General features: G+C 40.8%; 1 long non-coding RNA gene across 1 annotated transcript; it reads left to right on the forward strand.

Annotated features, from left to right (window-relative positions):
• The first annotated feature begins 2,005 nt into the window (after nucleotides 1-2,005).
• On the forward strand, nucleotides 2,006-14,456 carry LOC122481630. The gene is made up of 3 exons (XR_006296904.1): nucleotides 2,006-3,003; nucleotides 4,173-4,324; nucleotides 14,306-14,456. It is a non-coding gene; the product is annotated as an uncharacterized LOC122481630 (long non-coding RNA).
• Nucleotides 14,457-25,861: the final 11,405 nt, after the last annotated feature.

The raw sequence follows: 25,861 nt of genomic DNA on the forward strand, positions 1-25,861 counted from the left end.
GGGTAAAAGTTTGCCTTGCCTGGGGGAGCCTGGGTGGCTCAATGGGTTGAGCATCAGACTTCAGCTCTGATCATGATCTCAGGGTTCATGAGTTCAAGCCCTATGTCGGGCTCTGTGCTGACAGCTCAGAACCTGGAACCTACTTCAGATTCTGTCTCCCACTGCTCCTCTCCCACTCACTCTCTCTCTCTCTTTATCAAAAATAAACAAACATCGGGGCGCCTGGGTGGCGCAGTCGGTTAAGCGTCCGACTTCAGCCAGGTCACGATCTCGCGGTCCGTGAGTTCGAGCCCCGCGTCGGGCTCTGGGCTGATGGCTCGGAGCCTGGAGCCTGTTTCTGATTCTGTGTCTCCCTCTCTCTCTGCCCCTCCCCCGTTCATGCTCTGTCTCTCTCTGTCCCAAAAATAAATAAACATTGAAAAAAAAAAAAAAAAAAAATAAACAAACATTAAAAAAATTTAAAGAAAAAAAAAGGTGTGCCTTGCCTGCCTATAGGCGTTAGCCATCACCACTCCCTAAGGGCTTACACAGTATTAAGTGCACTCTCGTAATTTACAGCAAAGTAAATGCATCTGCTCTACAGCAGTGGGCTGAGTGTGTGACATGTGATCCACTGGTCATATTATGTCTGTACCACTCAGAAATGGCTCATCTGATAGAACAATGGAATGGCCTAGAGAAATGACACCCAGGAGGCTGGTGAGGATGGAGCTCCTCCAGGATGCAAGATACTCAAAATCGAATGGACAGTTAACAAGCTGGCAGAAGATATCCAGACATTTATAGCAGATTATAGTTAATACCCATTGTATATAATTAAATTACTTAAATTGATAAGTAAAAACCTGATAGGAGGAGGAAATAAAGTACAGAAGAATAAATACAAATATTCACTAAATATATTATAAAAGGGAAAACCTCACGGTAACAAGAAATGCCAGTTATGACTGTCATTTCCCTCACATATTTGAAAAATGGCAGGAATGGATAATATGCAGTGTTGGTGAAGGCTGTGGGGAAACACTCTCATACATGATTTTCTGTACAAGTGCACACATTTTGGAAGGTGAGTGAGTTGGACCTAGCAGCATGCTTATCCTTCAACCTAGAAATTCCAGTTCTCAGAATCTGAATACTTGTTCAAATGTGCCAAGTTAAAGCCCAAGGATTTTTCATTGCAGCAGTATTTGTAGTAGTGACAAATGGAAAACAACTTCATGTAAACTAATAGAGGACAATTTGTGGGAAAAATAAGAAGTTAATATTTTTTGAGAACTTACTAGGTACCAGTCAGTGTTCCAAATACTTTACATGTATTAGCTGATTTAATTCTTACAACAACCCTTCTTTGTCCATTTCATAGGTGAGGCAATTGAGGCAGAGAGCCTAAGTAACTTGAAAAAAAAAAAAAAACGGATTTGAAATAGTATGAGTAGCTTGATTTTACTTTTAGAAACCAACAAGAACAATTCATGTATGTGTGCATGCACGTGCGCACACGCGTTTGCATGGGAAAATTGTGGATACGGAGGAATCTGATAATAGTTAGCTCTGGAAAGTGAAAATTGGGAAGGAGGATTTTCTCTTTCTACTTATATACTTTTGTATTATTGATATTTTTAAAGTAAGCGTTAGTTTTAGAATTTAAAAACAAATAACATTAATACCTAAAAATTCACCTGAATGCATTATGTTTACATGATTTTGTTCCATTTCACTGACTGAAGGGTTGGTTGTGGTTGTAGGAAGAAGTTTTTTTTTTTTTTTAATTTTTTTTTTAACGTTTATTTTATTTTATTTTTGGGACAGAGAGAGACAGAGCATGAACAGGGGAGGGGCAGAGAGAGAGAGGGAGACACAGAATCGGAAACAGGCTCCAAGCTGTGAGCCATCAGCCCAGAGCCTGACGCGGGGCTCGAACTCACGGACCGCGAGATCGTGACCTGGCTGAAGTCGGACGCTTAACCAACTGCGCCACCCAGGCGCCCCGTAGGAAGAAGTTTTATTCCAGGGCAGGATGAAGTGTGCATTGTGTAAGAACTACATTGAGACTGAGGTTCTAGCTTGGCTTAAGGGAGGAAAAGAGTGGGGGTGGCAGAGGAAGGTGGGGAAATCAGAGGTTGGGAGCATAGACAGGATTTTATCAGAGGAAAACAGAGAGCAGACCCAAAACACCCTCAGGGCTGAAAGAGACCCCATAAGAAGTCTAAAAGCCTGCTCTCCACCCTCCTAATAGCCCTCCTAAAGGCAGACGGCCACATTCAGGGTCATAGTCCAGTTCCCTTATTCTCTCCTTGAGAGGTACAGTGAATTTTACATGCATTCAGCAGCCTGACCATGTGGGAAAATGCCTAATTATCCTTATTATTCCTCCAACCAGTGTTTATTAAGCTTCCCCTATCCCAGGCACTGGGAACCAGTTACCTGCCATCAGGGAGCTTATACTCTGATACAGTTATTGAATGACTCACCTTCAAGGTGATCTTCTTTGACTGTTCCTCGTATTCTCTTTATTAGCTCACACATAATCTAGAGTTTGCTTGAAGGGTAATGAGTTAATGATTTGACGAACCGTAACAATCAACAGACTGAAGAGGGCATAGGAGTAAGTCAAGATCATTTCAACATCCGAAATGCGTTTTTAAGAAGATAGTTTGGAGGAGGTAATGGCTTTCTTAATTCCAAGTAATAAAATATTTATTTTTTAGATAGCCATACTCAAACCCAAAATCATTTATGTGATGGCTAAACTTTAATATGTGCTCAACTAGTTATGTTCATGTCAAAGTAATTACTGTTATAATCATCTAAATACATTTTTTTTCTTTTTTTGGAAACTGCCTCTGTAGTGACAACAGGTCTTTTCAGCTTCATCATCCAAACTCTGAAGGCCTTCTCCATCACCACCTGCCTGGTGCCTCATCTGCTGGTCTCTCTTTTGGGGCCACAGTTACCACCAAAGAAGGCATAGGAAGTACCCAAAACAGGATTCATCTAGTTCAAGTAAGAGTATATGTTAACAAGTTCAGGATAAATATGGATTTAGATGGCTTCTTAGTTGTCTGAGCCATGGGTTAGGGTTTTAGGCAGCTGAAGGTTTTTGTCCCTTTTATAGGAAGAAGTTACTCTTTTCTTAATTTTCTTATCCTTCTATGGATTTCTTTATTATTATTATTTGAAGTTTATTATACTCCCATAAAAATGTGAGGACAGGTGGTGCAGAGGCTGTAACACCCCATCTGTGTCACCTTGAACCATCTCATTGTCTCAGGAAGGAATCCTCCCTCCAGGAAGGCTCTGGGTCCTGTGCACACAGAAAGGGGACAATTCACACTTTAAAGTTCCTATAATAAATGAGAAAAACAAGGATGCATATTCTATGTTTGGTCTGTGTAAATAGCCATGCTGCAACCTCTACCAGAAAAAAATACTTTTGTGATTTGGATATTTGAATTGGGCATGTCACGTAATAGTCTTTAATCAAAACTACATATGTTCAGTTGCCCCCAAACTAAGTTATAAAGCTCTTGGGAGCAAAGATTATGTCTTGTTCTAAAAATACCTTTCTAGACTATAAAGAATTTATGTGTCCTAAAGGTTGCTGGCAGACCACTGTTCCAGAGGCCAGAGGGAAGAAATATCACTGGTCTGTCCTTTTACCTTCAAGAAACTCCTCAGATCATCAGAGGTACAGAGCTGGGCACATTAATCTCAAGGCCCAGTTGTATGGGATTTTTTAACTCATGTACTTAAGATGCATTAGTAAAAATGTCCCATAGTGAATGAACATCAACTAGCTCTCCAACATCAGAACAAGAAATGATAGTAGAAAAGCTGGAGCTCTCTTTATGAGCAGAAGACTTTACAATAAATCCCTCCAATTCAGGTGCTGTTTCTTCCCCAAGCAGTAGCCAAATGAGGGAGAGAACAAAGTAGAAGAAGACACTCTCAGTGTCTGTGGTCTTCAGATAAATCCAAACTGTGCTCTTGAAGTCATGTCCTGGGTTGACTTTGAGGGCTTCCTCTCCCAGCTACCTCCATAGAGTCTGTACCCAGAAAGCTTCTGTTGGCATCTTCAATGTGAACAATCACAGCACTTCCAGTTGATACCTGACAGGTCTGTGCCTACCTCTACCTGTACCAATCAGGAGCTTCCTACCCTTCACTTTCAGGGTGGATCCTCTGTGTTCCTTGCTTTTAGGAAAAGATTACTAAAGGCCATCCACCCAGCATGGATTCCACACCACAGGCATGATGATGAGCGTCTGTATTTGCTAAGGAACTACCTGGAGCCCTCCACAGAGCAGTCCATGGGAAGCTTGGGGTGAGTCACAAACCACTACACAATAGAATGAACATTGTCTTTACAAGAGGAGCAGAGATGCTTGAACATTTTTCTCTGAGGAAATAGGTCAAAGGGCTTGGCCTTTCATCTGTATGATCCATGCCTCTCAAGCAATGTTAGCAAGTATTATCTATCCCTATTTACCAGGAAAGGAAACTGAGGCAGCCAGCCAGAGAATAAAGTGAATTTTCCATATGACTATTACCTTCTTGGCACTATATCAGTTGTTCCTGATCATTTTAGAGTAATGTATGTTTCACTAGCATATGCTCATTGAATCAGTCCGCATGGGTAACTGATGCAATTGCAATATTATTGGAAAGGTGTTTGGAAATATTACGGCTTTAAAAATCTTTTAATTATGTACTTACAGCTAGCCAAAAAAAAAAAAAAAAAAACCAAACAATGACCTTTGGGTTGTTTTTATTTCATTGTGGCTGTTACTGCTACAATTGTTATTTTAGGATTAATGCTTAGGAAGTCATAGACTCTTAGGAATTAGGAAAAAATCATTTATGACTCATAAACTTACATTCAGTTGAAATGCCTTAAGACTTTTAAAGTGGTATTTCCCCCTTTTGCCTTTTGGAAACTTTAAAATTCTCATTAAATTTCATATATGCATTCTGTTCTTTTAAGATATTTTTAAACTTCTATTATTTGAAAATCTGATGAATGTTGCCTTCTATGTGATATGTCCTTAATTAAAATATTGAACACAATAAGCCAAGCAAAAAAAAAAACAGGAGAAAATTAACCAACATTGTTAACATTGAGCTGTTGTTCAGTCAAGTACAAACCCTTCTGTGGTATTATGCATTTAGATTTCTCTATCCCCTCCAAAGACCAAGCACACACTCTGTCAGATGCCTTGTGAAATCCCTGTGCACTGTGTCTACAGCACTGATGAGTTTCTCATTCTAGAAATCTCATCTCAAAAAGGGAACGAGGCTAGTTTTCTTGAGTACCCAGTCTCCTCTTTGGGACCACTGCTCTAGGCCCTCTCATCAATAATCCATTCCAGAAGAGCTCCAGAAAGTTGCCTGGGAGCAAAGTCAACTTCAGCAAAATCCATCTTTTTGGAAACCAGGAACAATAGTTGCCTATCTCTGGTGTTCTAGCACTGCTCTGTTTTCTGTGATGTCTCAAAAAGATTACTCACCATGGTTTCACAATCTAATTAACAAACTATGGTAAGGTCAGAGGACATAATTCACCTTGATTGATCTGACCACTTGAACAAATTTAAAGGCCAAGTGCTTTCTTAGAATCTCCACATATCCTGGGCTTTAAGTCTTTTTTTTTTTTAACTGTGCTTGTCTGATCCTTTCAGTTTACAAAGCATTCCTTTGGTGAGAAATACGGAAGAAAAAATAGGAATAAGACAGTTCTGCCTTCTGACTTCTGTAAATATTACTCTATCTTCATTGAGCAGTATATTTGGTCTCTGTTTGATACATTTTATGGTTGATAGTGTTTTCTGCAAAATATATCTCTTAGACAACTTGACACTGCTCTGCATCACACTTTAGTCTCTGTTGTCAGTTTGCCCCATTACTTCCATCATTTGTTCATGTCCTTTCTTTATCTTTGCTAGTCAGAGTGCAGTCTGGTTACAGTGCCTTCCTAATTCCTTAGTTCTTCCTCATTTACAATTACATCTTCCAAATTTCATTTCTGAGAGCTTCCTGTGTATTTTGTGCTATATTTTCTTGTTATAGTTTCTGGTAAATGGGAGAAAGTCCATCATTGTGCTGTACTTTCTGAAACTGGCTTTTTATAATATAAGCCTCCAGCCCTGAATAACAACATTAATGTTCTTCTCTTTCTCATGTTATAAACCCAAGCATGTTCTCCCCAAACATTTTGTTACAGGCTCTGTGGTTAGCTTGACAGCCACCCCCCTCATTTATTCCCCTCATTTTTGAGCCAGAAGAGAACCTTTTCTATCCCCTCTTCTTTAGAAATGGTAGAATTTTTCAAACCTGGGTAATTCCCAGCTGTATCCTTCCTCTGTTCCAGTTTTTTAATTTGCTTTAGGGAAGCCCCATCCATTCCTTTGGTTGGACCGAGTGGCCTGTGTTGCCCACCCTGCTGAGAGCTAGATGTTGGTTCAACTGGTAAGATGGGGTCAGAGGTGTGAAGAGATCCCGTATTGGGGCTGCAAAGGATGCTTCAGACAAAGGAAGCTGGGTTCAATAAGGCAGGAGTAGAATTCTCAACATTTAGCCAAAAACTGAGGACCTGGAGACAGATCTAAAAATCCAATAAAGGCCAATAAAGGGGAGTCAGGTTAAAAAAGACACTAAGAAAAGAAGAAGTAGTGAATCTAGACAGTTACCTTCAGCAAGCACTGTGTGTAGGCACATTTCTGTTCATTTCTCTTTAAGCTCTCACCCAAAAAGTTTCTATCCTCTTCTTTCCTTTGAGGTTCCTGGATTTCCACTCATGTTTATATTTCATGAGTATATGGTCTCTGCCTTCTTTGCTAGTTGTTTTGGTTTGTTTTTTGTTTTTTTGTTTTTTTTTTTTTGTCAGATACTATTAGTGGGTCTCATCGCTCTAGGTTTTTGGTGATGTCTGTTAGACAACAGCATCATTTTTTTAATTATTATTATTTTAATGTGTATTTATTTTTGAGAGCGGGTAAGAGGGCATGAGCAGAGAAGGGGCAGAGAGAAAGGGAGACAGAATCCAAAGCAGGCTCCAAGCTCTGAGCTGTCATCACAGAGCCCGATTCAGGGCTTAAACCCACAAGCTGTGAGATCATGACCTGAACCGAAGTCGGACACTTAATTGACTGAGCCACCCAGGTGCACCGACAACAGTAGCATCATTGCCCCCAAATTGCAAGTCCTCTTTTCTTTATCACCCATAGTCCGTGCTTTCATATCTAGACACCACCATAAAAGCTAACTTTTACTGAGTACTTTCTGTATACCAGCCATATACTATGGCAGTTACTATGTGCCAATTGTGCAGATGACAAAACTGAAGTACAGAGTGCTTAAGCTATTGCCCAAGATCACATCACTAGCAAGTGGAATAGTCAAGATTGGAACCCAGGCAATCTGGTTGTAGAATCTGTGTTCTTTTTTTGGGGGGGGGGGAGGGAGCTGCATTTTGCTTCCTTTTTTTTCATAAAATTTATTGTCAAATTGGTTTCCATATAACACCCAGTGCTCATCCCAACAGGTGCCCTCCTCAATGCCCATGACCCACTTTCCCCTCCCCCCACCCCCCATCAACTGTCAGTTTGTTCTCAGTATTTAAGAGTCTCTTATGGTTTGCCTCCTTCTCTCTCTGTAACTTTCCCCACCCCTTCCCCTATCACCTGGTCTTCGGTTGAGTTTCTCAGGATCCACATATGAGTGAAAACATTTGGTATCTGTCTCTGCCTGACTTATTTCACTTAGCGTAACACTCTCCAGTTCCATCCATGTTGGTACAAATGGCCAGATTTCATTCTTTCTCATTGCCAAGTAGTCTTCCATTGTATATATAAACCACATCTTCTTTATCCATTCGTCAGTTGATGGACATTTAGGCTTTCTCCATAATTTGGCTATTGTTGAAAGTGCTGCTATAAACATAGGGGTACAAGTGCCCTATGCATCAGCACTTCTGTATCCCTTGGGTAAATTCCTAGCAGTGCTATTGCTGGGTCATAGGGTAGATCTATTTTTAATTTTTTGAGGAACCTCCACACTGTTTTCCAGAGCGGCTGCACCAGTTTGCATTCCCACCAACAGTGCAAGAGGGTTCCTGTTTCTCCACATCCTCGCCAGCATCTATAGTCTCCTGATTTGTTCATTTGGCGTGAGGTGGAATCTCAGTGTGGTTTTGATTTGTACTTCCCTGATGAGGAGTGACGTTGAACATCTTTTCATGTGCCTGTTGGCCATCTGGATGTCTTCTTTAGAAAAGTGTCTATTCATGTCTTCTGCCCATTTCTTCACTGGATTATTTGTTTTCGGGTGTGGAGTTTGGTGAGTTCTTTGTAGATTTTGGATACTAGCCCTTTGTCCGATATGTCATTTGCAAATATCTTTTCCCATTCCGTTGGTTGCCTTTTAGTATTGTTGATTGTTTCCTTTCTGTGCAGAAGCTTTTTATCTTCATGAGGTCCCAGTAGTTCCTTTTTGCTTTTAATTGCCTTGCCTTTGGGGATGTGGCAAGTAAGAAATTGCTGCGGCTGAGGTCAGAGAGGTTTTTTCCTGCTTTCTCCTCTAGGATTTTGATGGTTTTCTGTCTCACCTTCAGGTCCTTTATCCATTTTACTTTATTTTTGTGAATGGTGTAATAAAGTGGTCTAGTTTCAACCTTCTGCATGTTGCTGTCCAGTTCTCCCAGCACCATTTGTTAAAGAGACTGTCTTTCTTCCAATGGATATTCTTTCCTGCTTTGTCAAAGATTAGTTGGCCATACTTTTGTGGGTCCAATTCTGGAGTCTCTATTCTATTCCAATGGTCTATGTGTCTGTTTTTGTGCCAGTACCATGGTTCTTGATGATTACAACTTTGTAGTAGAGGCTACTAGTAGAGGCTAAAGTCTGTGATGCCTCCCACTTTGGTCTTCTTCTTCAATATTACTTAGGCTATTCAGGGTCTTTTGTGGTTCCATACAAATTTTAGGAGTGCTTGTTCTAGCTTCGAGAAGAATGCTGGTGCAATTTTGATTGGGATTGCATTGAATGTGTAGATTGCTTTATGTAGTATTGACATTTTAACAATATTTATTCTTCCAATCCATGAGCATGGAATGTTTTCCATTTCTTTGTATCTTCTTCAATTTCCTTCATAAGCTTGCTATAGTTTTCAGCATACAGGTCTTTTACATCTTTGATTAGGTTTATTCTTAGGTATTTTATGATTCTTGGTGCAATTGTGAATGGGATCAGTTTCTTTATTTGTCTTTCTGTTGCTTCATTATTAGTGTATAAGAATGCAACTGATTTCTTACATTAATTTCGTATCCTGCAACTTTGCTGAATTCATGTATCAGTTCTAGCAGACTTTTGATGGAGTCTCTTGGGTTTTCCATGTATAGTATCATGTCATCTGCAAAAAGTGAAAGCTTGACTTCATCTTTGCCAATTTTGATGGCTTTGATTTCCTTTTGTTGTCTGATTGCTGATGCTAGCACTTCCAACACTATGTTAAACAACAGTGGTGAGAGTGGACATCCCTGTCGTGTTCCTGATCTCAGGGGGAAAGCTCTCAGTTTTTCCCCGCTGAGGATGATATTAGCTGTGGGCTTTTCATAAATGGGTTTTATGATGTTTAAGTGTGTTCCTTCTATCCCGACTTTCTTGAGGGTTTTTATTTAGAAAGGATGCTGAATTTTGTCAAATGCTTTTTCTGCATCGATTGACAGAATCATCTGGTTCTTTTCTTTTATTAATGTGATGTTTCACATTGATTGATTTGCGAATGTTGAACCAGCCCTGCATCCCAGGAATGAATCCCACTTGATCATGGTGAATAATTCTTTTTATATACTGTTGAATTCGATTTGCTAGTATCTTGTTAAGAATTTTTACATCCATAGTCATCAGGGATATTGGCCTGTAGTTCTCTTTTTTGCTGGGTCTCTGTCTGGTTTAGGAATCAAAGTAATACTGGCTTCATAGAAAGAGTTTGGAAGTTTTCCTTCCTTTTCTATTTTTTGGAACAGCTTGAGAAGGATAGGTATTATCTCTGCTTTAAATCTCTGGTAGAATTCCCCAGGGAAGCCATCTGGTCCTGGACTCTATTTGTTGGGAGATTTTTGATAACTTACTCAATTTCTTCACTGGTTATGGGTATGTTCAAATTTTTTATTTCTTCCTGTTTGAGTTTTGGAAGTGTGTGTGTGCTTAGGAATTTGTCCATTTCTTCCAGGTTATCCAGTTTGTTGGCATATAATTTTTAATAGTATTCTCTGATAATTGCTTGTATTTCTGAGGGATTGGTTTTAATGATACCATTTTCATTCATGACTTTATCTATTTGGGTCCTCTCCCTTTTCTTTTTGAGAAGCCTGGCTAGAGGTTTATCAATTTTTTTAATTTTTCTGAAAAACCAAGTCTTGGTTTCATTGATCTGCTCTACTGTTTTTTAGATTCTATATCGTGTATTTCTGCTCTGATCTTTATTATTTCTCTTCTTCTGCTGTTTTGGGGTGTCTTTGCTGTTCTGTTTCCTATTTCCTTTAAGTGTGCTGTTAGATTTTGTATTTGGGATTTTTCTTGTTTCTTGAGATAGGCCTGGATTGCAATGTATTTTCCTCTCAGGACTTCCTTCACTGCATCCCAAAGCATTTGGATTGTTGTTTTTTCATTTTCATTTGTTTCCATATATTTTTTAATTTCTTCTCTAATTGGCTGGTTGACCCATTCATTCTTTAGTAGGATGTTCTTTAACCTCCATGCTTTTGGAGGTTTTCCAGACTTTTTCCTGTGGTTGATTTCAGGTTTCATAGTATTGTGGTCTGAAAGTGTGCATGGTATGATCTCAATTCTTTTATACTTATTAAGGGCTGTTTTGTGACCCAGAATGTGATCTATCTTGGAGAATGTTCCATGTGCACTCGAGAAGAAAGTATATTCTGTTGCTTTGGGATGCAGAGTTCTAAATATATCTGTCAGGTCCATCTGATCCAATATATCATTCAGGGCCCTTGTTTCTTTATTTATTCTCTGTCTAGATCTTCTATCCGTTGTTGTACATGGAGTATTAAAGTCTCCTCAAATTACCACATTCTTACCAATAAGGTTGCTTATGTTTGTGATTAATTGTTTTATATATTTGGGGGCTTTCGAATTCAGTGCATAGACATTTATAATTGTTAGCTCTTCCTGATGGATAGACCCCGTAATTATTATATAATTCCCTTCTTCATCCCTTATTACAGCCTTTAATTTAAAGTCTAGTTTGTCTGATGTAAGTATGGCTACTCCAGCTTTCTTTTGACTTCCAGTAGCATAATAGATAGTTCTCCATCCCCTCACTTTCAATGTGAAGGTATCCTCAGGTCTAAAATGAGTCTCTTGTAGACAGAAAATAGGTGGGTCTGATTTTTTTTATCCATTCTGATACCCTATGTCTTTTGGTTGGGGCATTTAGTCCATTTACATTCAGTGTTATTATTGAAAGATACGGGTTTAGGGTCAATGTGATATCTGTAGTCAATGTGATATCTGTAGGTTTCATGCTTGTAGCGATGTCTCTGGTACTTTGTGGTCCTTGCAACATTTCACTCAGTCCCTCTTAGGATCTCTGGTAGGGCTGGTTTGGTGGTGATGAATTCCTTCAGTTTTTGTTTGTTTGGGAAAACCTTTACCTCTCCTTCTATTCTGAATGACGGACTTGCTGGGTAAAGGATTCTTGGCTGCATATTTTTTCTGTTCATCACATTGAAGATTTCCTGCCACTCCTTTGTGGCCTGCCAAGTTTCAGTAGATAGGTCTGCTACTTCCCTTATGTGTCTACCTTTGTATGTTAAGGCCCGTTTATCCCTAGCTGCTTTCAGAATTCTCTCTTTATCCTTGTATTTTGCCAGTTTCACTATGATATGTCATGCAGAAGATTGATTCAAGTTATGTCTGAAGGGAGTTCTCTGTGCCTCTTGGATTTCAATGCCTTTTTCTTTCCCCAGATCAGGGAAGTTCTCAGCTGTGATTTGTTCAAGTACACCTTCAGCCCCTTTCTCTCTCTTCTTCTTCTTCTGGAATTCCTATGATACGGATATTGTTGTGTTTGATTGCATCACTTAGTTCTCTAATTCTCCCCTCATACTCCTCGATTTTTTTATCTCTCTTTTTCTCAGCTTCCTCTTTTTCCATAATTTTATCTTCTAATTTACCTATTCTCCCCTCTGCCACTTCAGTCTGCACTGTAACCGCCTCCATTTTATTTTTCATCTCATTTATAGCATTTTTAAATTCATCATGACCATTTTTTAGTCCCTTAATCTCTGTAGCAATAGATTCTCTGCTGTCCTCTATGCTTTTTTCAAGCCCAGTGATTAATTTTATCACTATTATTCTAAATTCTTGTTCCATTATATTGCTTAAATCGGTTTTGATTAATTCGGTAGCTGTTGCTACTTCCTGGGATTTCTTTTGAGGAGAATTCTTCTGTTTCATCATTTTGGCTAGTTTTCTGTCCCCTATTCATTTTAAAAGCTTGTTGTATGCTCTGCACCTGCGAGCACTGCTCTTTTAAAGGAGGGTAATACACTGTACAGGGCCTGGCCCTTCAGGAGGTGTTTTCTCAGGGATTGTTACTTGCTCTGTGTTGTTGTAACTTTGGTTATTTTATTACCCTACTTGTAGTAATATTTTGGACCCTCCACCAGATGTGCTTTGATTTGTTCCTGGAATAGCCCTGTAAAGGAAAACAGATAGACAAACAGAAGACAAAAACATGCAAACACACAAACAAATAACACAAATAAACAAAAACAAAAACCTAAAGACTAAAAACAAAAAACCCCAAAACACTGACTACAAGTAAAGAAGAGGGTGGAGGCGGTGCTGATGGTAGAGCAAATACAAAGAGAGAAATGACAGGAGCGAGGGTGGGAGGGGAGAGGAGAAAAAATAAGCATTGATTAGGCAGAGAGACTAAAAGGCTTAATCCAGAGAGAGAAAGGAAAATAAAGAAGAAGGTGGGGAAAATGAAATGAAGATAAAGTTACTCATACAGAGAAACTATATGGCTTGATTATTTCAGAGAGAAAGGAGTGTAAAGAAGAAGGTGTAGAACATGTATCAAGACAAGGGATTAAATATGTCTGTTTAGACAGACCAATAATCAGAGTAACCAGCCTAGTGGAGGGAAGAGATAAGGAGGAGAATTGGGGAGAGGGGGGCGTGGAATATATCTATATATCCAGAATTGACCTAGAGTTAATCCAGGCAGCACTGCATCGCTTGTAGGTAGTAGCTGTCTGCAGGATCTGTGCTGCTCCCGTCATGTGCTGCAAAGGGGCGTGGTTTGGCATTATCTGGACCCACCTCCACTATGGGTCCAGGAAGTGATCCCTGAGGCCCTGCCTTGTTGGGGGGGGGGGGGTTGGAAATAGTGATTCCCCCCCCCCCCCCAGTCAGTCTCTTCTCCATGGAGCCAGACCCGGTGGACTCAGTTTGAGTCATCTTCACTGTGCTGCGGGCGCAGACGGGTGGTCCTTCTCACTCCACCAACTTCCCTGACCCTGCGCTTGGCTACGATTCAAAGTCCCACTCATGTGCTCTGGCCCTGGGGAAACGCCTCTCAGAGTGGTGATATGTGGTCCAGGCTGGCTTTGTCTGTGCCACAGCCCTTCAGGGAGGACCACCTTCTCCTGCTGCGCACTGAACTGCCGCCCTCGCCGCAAGCCCCTGGGGTGGCAGATGCAGGCAGCCTTTGCGTTTTCCCACGGCACTGCAGGGAAACTGTGTGGCCTTTTGCTTCTGCAGACGACACCCTTGGCCCAGCCGCTGCGCCCGGCGTGGCGGACACAGGCAGGTTACCTACTATCGCACAGCCCTCCAGGGAGGGAACCACTTTCTCCAGCTGCAGACTGAGCCTGTAACCTACCACTGCACCCAGGCCTGGCTCCCCTCCTCCCCAGGTGCGCGAACAGGGAGCCGGCCCCAGTCCAAAGAAAGCCCCGCAGTTAGAGATTGGATCCCTCTCAGTCTCAGTCCGAGGTCTTTCTCCTCTCCAGATACAGTCTCGCACTTCCCTAGCCACTCTTTCTCTTCCCTTTGTCTTTCCGCAGAAGATAGAATCTGTGTTCCTAACCCCCTTCTCGGAATCTATTTGTTTTCCTGGTACCATTTTCTTTGTTATTTTTCCTGGAGAATCACCAGGACCCCCTTTATTATTATTACTTCCCTTCACCCAATGTAACCAGTATCCTCTTTAGTTTCATATTTTGGAATATCACGTAGGTAAGTTTGTGTTTGCTTTTTGTTTGTTTGTTTTTAAGTAGGCTTCACACCCAACACAGAGCACAACTTGGGGCCTAAACTCACAACCTGAGATCAAGATCTGAGCTAGGATCAAGAGTCAGATGCTTAACCAACTGAGCCACCCAGGCACCCCTCATCTAGGTAAGTTTTTAGTCTACTAATTTACTTATTTCTTTCTCAGATTTATTCATGTGCCCTTCTGTAAGCATTAGTTGAGTTCCTTCTGTGTTGTGAGCTGTGTGACCATGGTTCTTACCCCTAGGGAGAATCAGTCCCTGATTGGGACTGATTAATGACTAATTAATCAGGGACTGATTCAGGGACAATTAATATCTTTAAGCAGTTGATGAATACAGAAAATTTTGTGCAAAATGTGTATATATTCACATGTGACTTTGAGGACATATTCACATAACTGTTACCAGATTCTCAGGAGTCTGTGACCACCTCCCATAAAGATGAGAATCACTGGTCTAAAGAGACACAGAAATCGTTATAATACCGTGACACCCTGATTAGATCTAGGAGCTATGGTCCCAAACATGCTTTCCCAACCTTACGAGAGGTACTTCCTCTTTGACTGGGTCAGTCCTTCCAATGTTATATGATTTTTTAATATCATCTGGTGACTGACAGGAACTTTAAAGGGTCTGGGATTTTACTTACAAACTAACAAGTTAGGCTGATGCAGTTTGATGATGCTAGCAGAAAACACAAGACTCCTGAGTCAGAGGCAAAAGACTATGTTCTTCACAGCAATAGCATCGCTAGAGTATTAGCATTTCCAATTAGCTTTCCGGGCCCCAATTCCCACAAAGCAATGTGGTGAGGGCCAGTTGACACCTGGAGGTGCCATGGGCCGCATATAGTAGAGGAACCCTGAGATTAAGGAACTCAAATCTTTTATAATGGGTGGTAAGCTTCCCAGAAGGTGATGTTATCTTATTAACTGAACAGTAAGCATTGCTGCTAATTCCTTCACAGGGGGACAGTCTTCCACACTACTCACTATACCCACATCCTTGAGAAGGTAGTTTGAAACCAAAGCATGTGCCTCTGCTCATGCAATGTACTCATCTTCAGCATGTGACTTACTCCCCTCTAGGGGTTTCCTCAATCCCTTCCCTTCCTCCTCACTGATTTCCTGCTCTGCATCCTTCCACAGAGTGCACTCCAGAACTGTATCCTGAATGTCTTCTGAGGACACTAGTTCAATCTAGAAAAACTACCAGGATTTTGTATATGGTTTTTTGGAGGGAGAGGGGCTCCTAGTTATGAACAAGGGAGACACACCAAGGGCAGAGATGTGGCCTTTGGGTTGAAATATTGTGCGTTTCCTTCTACCTGGGCAATTACTGCTGCTGACCTGAACACAGACCCATTGTGGAAAGTGGGGAAGGTTTTAGTCCTGGGAGTGTGAACAACTGATAGCTGCCGGGCTAGTACTTCTATGTTAAATAGCAAAGCATCACACCCATTACATGAAATTGGTCTTCAAGGAAGCACAATATTGTGCATTAGACTCAGAGGTTTACCATTTTGCCCATCGCAGTGAGGGTAACTAGATGTTTTTCTCAGAAATAGAGACAAGTACCACTTTAATGGCTTCTTTGAAAGTGAAGTTTATAAAATAACATATTCTAACTGAAAACGGATTAGACAATCTTCCTAATGTCTAGCTTGGTGATGAGGAGAAGCAGAGAAGAGTCTATTTCTCACACTGCCATTTCAGCAGAACATTTTATGGAATCACAGCCAAAGTAAAACATTTTTATGAAATAAATACCTGTCTTCTCTGAATCCAGTTCCATCTTTGATTAGTACTAATGGCCTATGAGGAAGAGAGGACAAACCGTTTTCATCTTTCATGTTGTGTGGAATCGGTAGCCACTAAGCATATGTAACATCCATAGAGCATTAGCGTCAGACCCTCCTCTGCCCACTCCCTACACGCACACCCCAAAAAACCTATGGTAAGTAGCTAGTAAAGACTATATGGAATTATTAATTTAAAAAATACATTTTTCCTTCAAAAATATACCTCATAAGCTGCAGAAGTTATATAGCCAGAGATGTTTGGATTCCAAAATTGTTGAAAAAAAAAATAAAAAGGATGTGGAAAAGTGAGAACAAGTTCAGATGATGCCCAAGGGTCCATGCAAGGAAATATCTAAAGAAAAGACCAAGGAATGGAGACTAGAGAACTATGTAAACAAAATTGACATAAATAATCCATGTAAAACATTCGCTACAGTACACGACAGCTATAAATATTAGTATTACTATTTACCTGAGCGGGGGAAGCAAGACAGATTGCAGTAATATGTGTTTATGTATTTGTTCATTCATTTTTCAAGTCATTTATTCATTCATTATTTGTTTGAAATTATGTGTCCTAGAATTTAGGTACCTTCCATTGTCGCCTGCATTTCAGTTTCACTTTCTTCATGAATTGAATCAACTTACTTAGCTAGAACTCTGTAGTCAGATAAGCAAAGAGGAAAGACCTGTGCCAGATTCCAAGGCAGAAATAGATTCAACAGAAGGAAGAACCCCTCAGGGTAACAAGCCCCTGGGGTCAGTGGCAGCCTGGAGGGCTACTGTTCTAACTCAGGAGGCTCCAGGGCCTTTCAGTCTTCTCTTGGGAACCCTGCTCCCCATGTCTGTCTCTGTTTTGAGCATTACATGCCTTAGGGAATGGGAAGCACTGTGCTGTGGTAGACAACCAGGAAATTATAGTTGTTATTAACAATTACAGGTAATGCGAATTTAGGTTTTATTAGCATGAACTTCATTATCAGAATGCACTGCTTCAAATTCTATTCTTTAGCTATATAATTTGATAAATTATTTGACCTTCCTAAGCCTCTGTTTCCTTATCTGTAAAAGATTATGATCATGAGGATTAAATTATATCATGTCTGTAAAGTGCAATACATGAGACTAGCACATACTGAGTGCTAAATATAACGTCTACTACAATTAATACAGCTACTATTAGCACTGCTACTACTATCATCATCATTATTATTATCATTATTAACACCTCTTTTGGGGGGCACCTGGGGGGCTCAGTCAGTTGAGCATCTGACTTTGGTTTCGGTTCAGGTCGTGGTCTCCTGGTCGTGGGATCAAGTCCCATGTTGGGTTCTGCCCTGAATGTGGAGCCTGCTTAGCATTCTCTCTCTCCCTCTCACCCTGCCTCTCCCTGCCTTTCCCTGCCTTCTCAAAATAAATAAACTTTTTTTTAATACTTCTTTTGGTATTTAACAACTCTAGGATTCCTGCTTTGCCATCCTTGTTTTCTTCAATAGAGTTATATTGCTGTCAAATGAATGGGGGAGGGAAATGTTGTTTGGGTCAAGAAGAAAAGAAACCCGAGAACAAAGCTAGTGTGTCTTTCCTTCTGTCTCCTTTAATCTGCAGCTTCCCATATTTGGTATATCAGGATGAACCTGACCAACAGGGCTTGGGATGCTGGTGGGACCTCGTGAAAAGCACATGTTCTTCTCCCAGGGCTTCTACCCCTTCCCTTCCATTGGCCCTCAACCACCACAAACCCATCTTCCTGGGAGGAAGGAATCCTGGTGTCCCCAACTTTAGGAAGACAGGACCTCACTCAAGTCCCAGCCCTGAAACTTTCCAATTTGGATTTAACTTCCTCCATGGTATAATTGGGATAACACTTTGAGGAAGCTGTTGGGAAGACTAGATGATACACATAAATGAGGTACATAAAGTCCCAAACACAGTGGCAAGCACATAACAGTTGCATAATAAATGCCAGTTTTTTCCTAATAGCTGATGTTCAGAATTGTTCTTAGAACCTATCTTGGAAGAGGTTTATTATATACTAGAGTATTTGTCACAATGTTATTTATAATAGTAAAAATTAGAAATAACTTAAATGTTCAACAATAGGGGATAATTTCATTTTTTTAATGTTTATTTCTTTATTTTTTTTAATGCTTATTTATTTTCATGAATTTTAATTTATTTTTTAATTTATATCCAAGTTAGTTAGCATATAGTGCAACAATGATTTCAGGAGTCGATTCCTTAATGCCCCTTACCCATTTAGCCCATCCCCCCTCCCCCAACCCCTCCTGTAACCCTCTGTTTATTCTCCATATTTATGAGTCTCTTCTGTTTTGTCCCCCTCCCTGTTTCTATATTATTTTTGCTTCCCTTCCCTTATGTTCATCTGTTTTGTATCTTAAATTCCACCTATGGGTGAAGTCATATGATATTTGTCTTTCTGTGACTAATTTCGCTTAGCATAATACCCTCTAGTTCCATCCACATAGTCGCAAATGGCAAGATTTCGTTCTTTTTGATTGCCGAGGGATACTCCATTGTGTGTGTGTTTATCCATTCATCCACCGATGGACATTTGGGCTTTCCATACTTTGGCTATTGTTGATAGTGCTGCTATAAACATGGGGGTGCATGTGCCCCTTCAGAACAGCACACCTATATCCCTTGGATAAATACCCAGTAGTGCAATTGCTGGTTCGTAGCTGGTAGTTCTATTTTTAATTTCTTGAGGAAACTCCATACTGTTTTCTAGAGTGGCTGCACCAGTTTGCATTCCCACCAGCAGTGTAAAAGAGATCCTGTTTCTCTGCATCCTCGCCAACGTCTGTTGTTGCCTGACTTGTTAATGTTGGCCATTCTGACAGATGTGAGGTGGTATATTATTGTGGTTTTGATTTGTATTGCCCTGATGATGAGTGATGTTGAGCATTTTTTCGTGTGTCGGTTGGCCATCTGGACGTCTTCTTTGGAGAAGGGTCTATTCATGTCTTTTGCCCATTTCTTCACTGGATTATTTATTTTTTGGGTGTTGAGTTTGAGTTCTTTATAGATTTTGGATACTCACACTTTATCTGATATGTCATTTGCAAATATCTTCCCCCATTCCATCAGTTGCCTTTTAGTTTTGCCGATTGTTTCCTTCACTGTGCAGAAGCTTTTTATTTTGATGAGGTCCCAATAGTTCATTTATTTATTTATTTTTACTTAAATGTTTTTATTTATTTTTGAGAGAGAGCATGAGCGAAGGAGGGGCAGAGAGAGAGGGTAATACAATCTGAAGCAGGCCCCAGGCTCTGAGCTGTCAACACAAAGCCTGATGCAGGACTCGAACTCACAAGCCATGAGATCATGACCTGTGCTGAAGTCAGACACTTAACTCACTGAGCCACTGAGGCGCCCCAGCAATAGGGGATCATTTAAATAAAACATCGCATACCCACATGATTGGAACTTAAGCTATCTTAAAAAATCTTTTTTGTGTAATATTGAATTTGAAAATAAGAATGATATAAGTACAAAAAATTTTAATTGAGCACTCTGACACCAAATTTGTAAGGAGAAAATTGTTTATATATACAATATATACACAGTGAGAATAAAAATGGAAGGAAATATGTATAACATTAATAGTTCTCTTTGTATGGTTGCATTTTGAAGTTATTTTCTAGATTTTACAGCAACTACATGATTTTTTACATGAATGTGCATTAATTTTATAACTGCACATACAAAAAAAAATTTAAATGAAACCAAATTCCTATGGACTAGAAACACATTCCCTCTAAAAACCAAGTTCCTTAGTTTCTAGCATAGATTGGAAAAGGGAGAGGAAAAATTTAAAGATTGGCATGACTGCTTACCTGGTGACCACCAAATATCACTGCCGGGCTGTCAGGAAAGAGCAGACCTGCCCCTAGCATTTGCAAGACCTAAAGCAAGAGTTCTAACAGGAGATGTCCAGTTCTCTTCTCTTCCTGCCCAGCTCTGTCCTGCACTAATGCCATCACAGACTGGATACCCAGCTCACATGTCCAAGTCCCATCCACCCCCCAAACAGACACTTCTTGGCCACCACATAGGCTTAGGGGTAAGTTCCTAGTTGCACATCTACCCTGTCTGGGAGGAGGGGCCAGACCAGAGGCCAACATGGGCTTTGGAGGTGGTTTTGGGGCCTTTGAGGTAGTGTGTCCCCACAGCTTGTGGCTAGAAGATGAGGACTGGCTGAGAGTAGAATGTCCCTTTGATCCCGAGGACTCCTAGTCCCTTGAGGAAGGGGTGTGGCAAAAGAGGGACAGAGTTGGAACCCAAAGCAGAATTCCAGTGACCTGAGGCCTCAGGACAAAGTTGGGAATGGACTCCTGGAAGCCACATTTGATGTTTCTGACATGATTAGAAATATAAATAAGAATGAACTCCAGATAGCAGTTTGTATGCCTAAAAGATAACGTTACAGAAAATCTAATAAAGTGCTTAATTTAACCATTACTCATTCTTCAGCTATAATTTTCCCTCCATCACCTTCCCGCATAGTGTCAACTAATCATGTTTAGTTCCTGTTAGAACGTAAACTTCTCAGTAGTGAACTTCCCTGGAGCTCCACCGGCCTGCAGACGGAGCTGCGTTCCGCGATTCCCCAGGCCAGCTCTGTTTTAGAAAGCCATTTCCCTATTCCAACTGAGCTTTGCTTTCCTGTAATTTCCATATACAGGATGATATCGGGCAAATCTGTGTCCTCTGTGTTTCTCCCAGACGCAGCCAGCTCTCTTCCCCACTTCCCTTCTGTACTCATCCTCCTGCCTCTTGTCTCCCTTCCAGCTAAAGTCTTCTCATGTACTTTCTTCACTTAATGTCTCATCCATTCCTGAGATTCCAGGGAACATCTCCATAAATGATTCCCAAATCCTTTTCTACCTCTGCTCTCTCCACCGTTCCCTCACATCCCTAATCCTGAGCTCATAGTAACCAGTTTCTCCCCTTACTCCTATACCTACATGAATGGTACCACCCTTTTTTGTTTTTTCTCCCCCATAACCAAGGTGTCAGATTTTTGCAGGCACTGGTCCTCAAGCTCACCATTTGCTTTTCCTCTGTACTTGCACTGCCTTGGTCCAGACCATCTTCATCTGCACTGAGATTATTACAAATTCTATACTTGGTCACCTTCCTCCCAGCACTTCCCCATACAACCCATCTCATGTCAGGGTTCCCAAACTTCCCAGGATTACTTAGGAAGCTTGTAAAAAATGTGATTGCCTATTATGTTTTACTGGATTGGAACCTTGTGTGGTATGGGCCCATCAGTAGCTCCGAATTTTTATGAGGCTTCCCTGGTGACAAATACAAAGTCTGCAGGTCTCCTGTTGGGAACCACTGCATATCATGGTCAAATTAATCTTCCAGAAATATTGGCTCAGAAATGCTGAGTGGCTCCCACTGGCCCCAAATACTACCGCAAATCTGAATCCTGCCTTTTAAAACTTTCTGTAGCCTGCTCTGACCTGCCTCATACACCATCTCCTTCTAATCCTTCGCCTGTAGTCAAGGCCATCTACTTGATTTCTTCCTAACACCTTGTGAACAGCCTCCCAGCCTCTGGTCTGAATTCCCTCCTTGCCCCTCTTCCAGGAAGCCTCTACTTGTCTTCACTTGCTCCCTCAGTGCCCAGGGAGTGTGCTCTTTGCACCACCCTTCTGACACTTGGCTTCTGCTGCCCCTAATTGCAGTTCATCGTTGTCCAGCTGGGCCCAGAGCTGGGCAGGAGCAGGTATTTAGCAGCTTCCAGTTTCCTCCCTCCCCGCCCCCTACCACTGCCCATCTCAGCCAGAGTAAAATTAAGGAGCTAATCTGTCTCACATAACCTTGTGCTCCTATCACCCAGTCCAGGGCCTTTCAAACAGGGCAAGTGCATAAAGTCAACTTTTAACTTTGTTTTTTACCAAGAGACTAAAACATTAATTGTTTTTTCTTAAGGCTTATACCAAATTGTATAAAAAAGGATTTCAGCTCTCGCACCTAATCCAGAAATGTATATTTCCACCTCAGCTAACAGTATGTTCTTTTTCTCCTGATTTATTTCTCTTTTTATGCTTTCAGTGAGGGAATAAACAGTCCCATCGGCTCATCCCCAGTTGATACTTTCCAGCATCTTTTACTCCGATATCTTAACCTGAATGTCAAAAGGAAAATGTGAAACACCTCCCAGGCAAAACACACTCATCCTTATAACCTGTTTCTTTAGTGTTCACCCATTGAAAATAAATCCAGGGCAAAAAAGGATTTAAAATCTGTCATAGCAGATCTTACTTACTTGAAATGTTAATTGACTTAATACTATTTTGTCCCCATGGTCACCTTTGCACTGACACTCTCAGGGACCTGTGAAAGGCATTTTTTTTTCTCCCAGGACCCACCCCTGGGTGAACCCACCTTGTTCCTGACCTCTCATCTGGTAGAACTTTCCCTCTGTGACCAAAGCAGGAAAGTCACAGAGTCTGTTCTGGTACACCAAACACCTTTATTAAAAATCCAAGGGAAATTCAGGGTACAAACCATAGGCAGGTGAGGGTAGTTACTACCTCCATATCTCACCTGAGAGCTTGGCAGAGTTTTGAAGCATCTAACTGCCTCCTTTTAATTTATTTTATTTTATTTTATTTTATTTTATTTTATTTTATTTTATTTTATTTTATTTTATTATTTTTACTTGTTTCTCCAGGCGTCCTTGGACCTACTTGTAATTGTTTCACAAACTTCTTTTGAGAGCCTCCCAAATGTCAGCACTAAGCTAGACACTTGGGAACAGAAATGACACACTGCCTGTCCCTTGGGAGCTCACAGTCAAATGGAGGAGTCAGGTGTGCCAGTAACCATTAACAAGGGAGCATGAAGAAGGTTCATATGACCTATGAACCAGGTTCTGGGAGTAGAGCAGAGAGCAAGTGGTGGGATAGGGAGAGAAGAGAGAGACTTCTCCAAAGAGCCAAACTTGAGCTCAAACTTGAATTGTAAATAGAAGTTATCTGGAGGTGAGAAGGGGGAATGAATGGGACACAAACAGGGAATTCTAGGTAAAATAAAAATCACACACATTGTCTTGTGGCTTTGCAGAGCTCGGAAACTTCAGGAAAAACAAGCAATTCCAAATGACTAGGGCATGGCATGTTGGAGAGTCCACTGTAACCCCATCCCTACCCTATAAGGTGAGGCTGGGAAGAGAAGAGGAGGCCAGATCCTGATAGGCTTATAATATTGACCTAAAAATATGATGTGTTTGTACATGTAATGAAGAGCCATTACAGGATATTTACAGTTTTGAAAGATCACCCTGGCTGTTGTATGGAGAAGATTGGATTATAAGTGTGAATGCAGGGTGACAGGTGGGTATTGCTGCAGCTCAGGAGAGGGACAGTGGTATCTTGGATTAGGGTACTGGCGGTGGAGATGGAGAGAGGGGACAAATGGGAGAGATAATTAAGAGGCAAAATCAAAAGGGATATTGGTGGTGGATTGGATGTAAGTGGGTGAGAGAGGAGGGGGGAGGGTCAGGAGTGACTTGTAGGCTTTCAGTCTACGCAACAAGTTGCTAAGTTAGGGCCACCAGAGTAGAAGCACCTTTGGACAGACCAGGAATTTGGATTTTCACATCCTTTTACTAAATCCAAAGAGAAGTAATGAGTAGGTAGTTGGGAGCTCAGAGGAGAGGTCAGGATGGAGTGTTTACATTTGCAAGTCATTTGGGCTCAAAGCCCATATGATGAGCTCAGAGCTGGAAAGAGGCCCTGGATCTAAGTTCTCAGGGGATTCCAACAGCTAATGAATAGATGGAAAGATGAGTGGACTCGAAAGTAAGAACGGGAGGCCAGAGGGGGCATACAAATCAGAAGACAGAAATTCCAGAAGCATTGGAAGGGTCCATTTTGAGAAGGAGAGAGTGGTCAGATGCAACAAGTATTGTTGAGAGATCAAGTAGGATAAGAACAGAAGACGGGCAAAGACAACGCTGTTCACCTTCACGAAAGCAGGAAGGAGCATGTCGCAGGAAGGGTGGGAAGGAAAGAACTGGAGCCAGGGAGGCAAGAGTGCTTTACAAAACTGGCTGAGGGAGAGACAATAGCACAGTAGCTGGAAGGGAACTGGGATGGAAGAGTTTGAGTTTTGCCTTTTTTTATTACGGAAGAAGATGTTGATGGGAAGAGTGTAGGTAAAAGGGAGACACTGAATACTTCAGAGATGGAAGGGGTCAGGCCAGAGCATTGAGTGAGAAGTGTCTTTTCTATTCCTTCCAGAAACATTCCTGCCAAGTTTGGGGAAGAGGCCTCCAGTGCCCCCTGGAATTTTGCTTTTTCCCGTAGGGTATTTTTTGCCCAATGCTGATTGCCTATCTACTCAGTAGACTGAGCTCGAGTCAGGTCTGGGAGGGATGTGTGATGTTCACCATGTGTCACCAGCCTGGCACAGTGACTCTCAAGTGTTTGGTCTCAGGGCTGCTTATACCCTTAAAAATTATTGAGGACCCAAAAGAGCTTTTGTTTATGTGAGTTATATCTATTGACATTTGGAGTATTTGAAATTAAAGCTGGGAAATGTTTTAAACATTTATTTATCTATCTATCTATCTATTTATTTATTTATTTATGAATGACACAATTAAACCCATTGTACATTAGCATAATAACATATTCATGAAAAATAACTATATTTTTCCAAAGAAAAACCACTGAGAAGAATGGCATTATTTCACAACTTTGACATACCTCTCTAATGCTGGCTCAAAAGAAGCCAGCTTGATTTACATATCTGTGTCTATATTCTGCTAGTCATGATACTGTACAAGGTCCAGGCTTTGGAAAGCTCCACTGTACATTTATGAGAGAATGATAAAGAAGAAGGCAAATAGCATTTTTCATTATGAAATGGTTTTGACCTTGAGACCCCTGAAAGGGTTTCAGGGACTCTCAGGGATCCTTGGACTATACTCTGAGAACCACTGATCTGACCTGTTGAGAGGACCATATGAATTATTTCATTAACCAGAGCTTTGAATACATTCCCAGGGATTTCCATCTCTCTGTCATGCTTTCCAACAAAATACATAGCTCAGGGCAACAATTATAGAATCCTTATGATAAAGAACTTCTCATTTAGCCTATCTGCCTGTAATTATTGTTCCCATTTTCATCCCTTTAGTCAGTTAACAGCTTCTACCATGATTTTTGTTCAATATTGAAATTATTTGGTGTGAAATGATTTATAAAAACATAGAAATTTCACCAAAAGTTCTGTCCTTTTGATGGTTCCCACAATGAACAAACTAGTTTTATATAAAATATTTTTATGAGGGTATTATCAAATTTAATTTCAAAAAAATTAATTCAACTCCCTTGAGAAATGGTTCCCTTGTTTATTATTAATCAGCAGAAATTGTTTAAACCATACTTCTTCCAGGTGCATGGAACCATTTCAGTTTCAGAGGACTGGGCAGGGAGCCTGATGTTTTTAGGTTCATGGTCCTATTCACATTAACCTTCTGTGTCACCTTGACCAAGTCACTTCCCCTTTGGGCCTCATTGTTACTTTCTTCTATAAAACTAGACTAGTGGTTCTAATACTCATGTGAAGGAGCAATTGGAAGTCAAGGGCTTTTCCTCGAATACCATATTCTTTGCTGAACACCATAAAATAGTGGCAAATTTAGTTAGACTGAGTGGAATAGGAACAGTTTTAGACTTAAAAAATATGTATTATATGATCCCTTACTG

The sequence above is a fragment of the Prionailurus bengalensis genome, chromosome C1 (assembly GCF_016509475.1).
Source record: "Prionailurus bengalensis isolate Pbe53 chromosome C1, Fcat_Pben_1.1_paternal_pri, whole genome shotgun sequence".
NCBI lineage: Eukaryota > Metazoa > Chordata > Mammalia > Carnivora > Felidae > Prionailurus > Prionailurus bengalensis.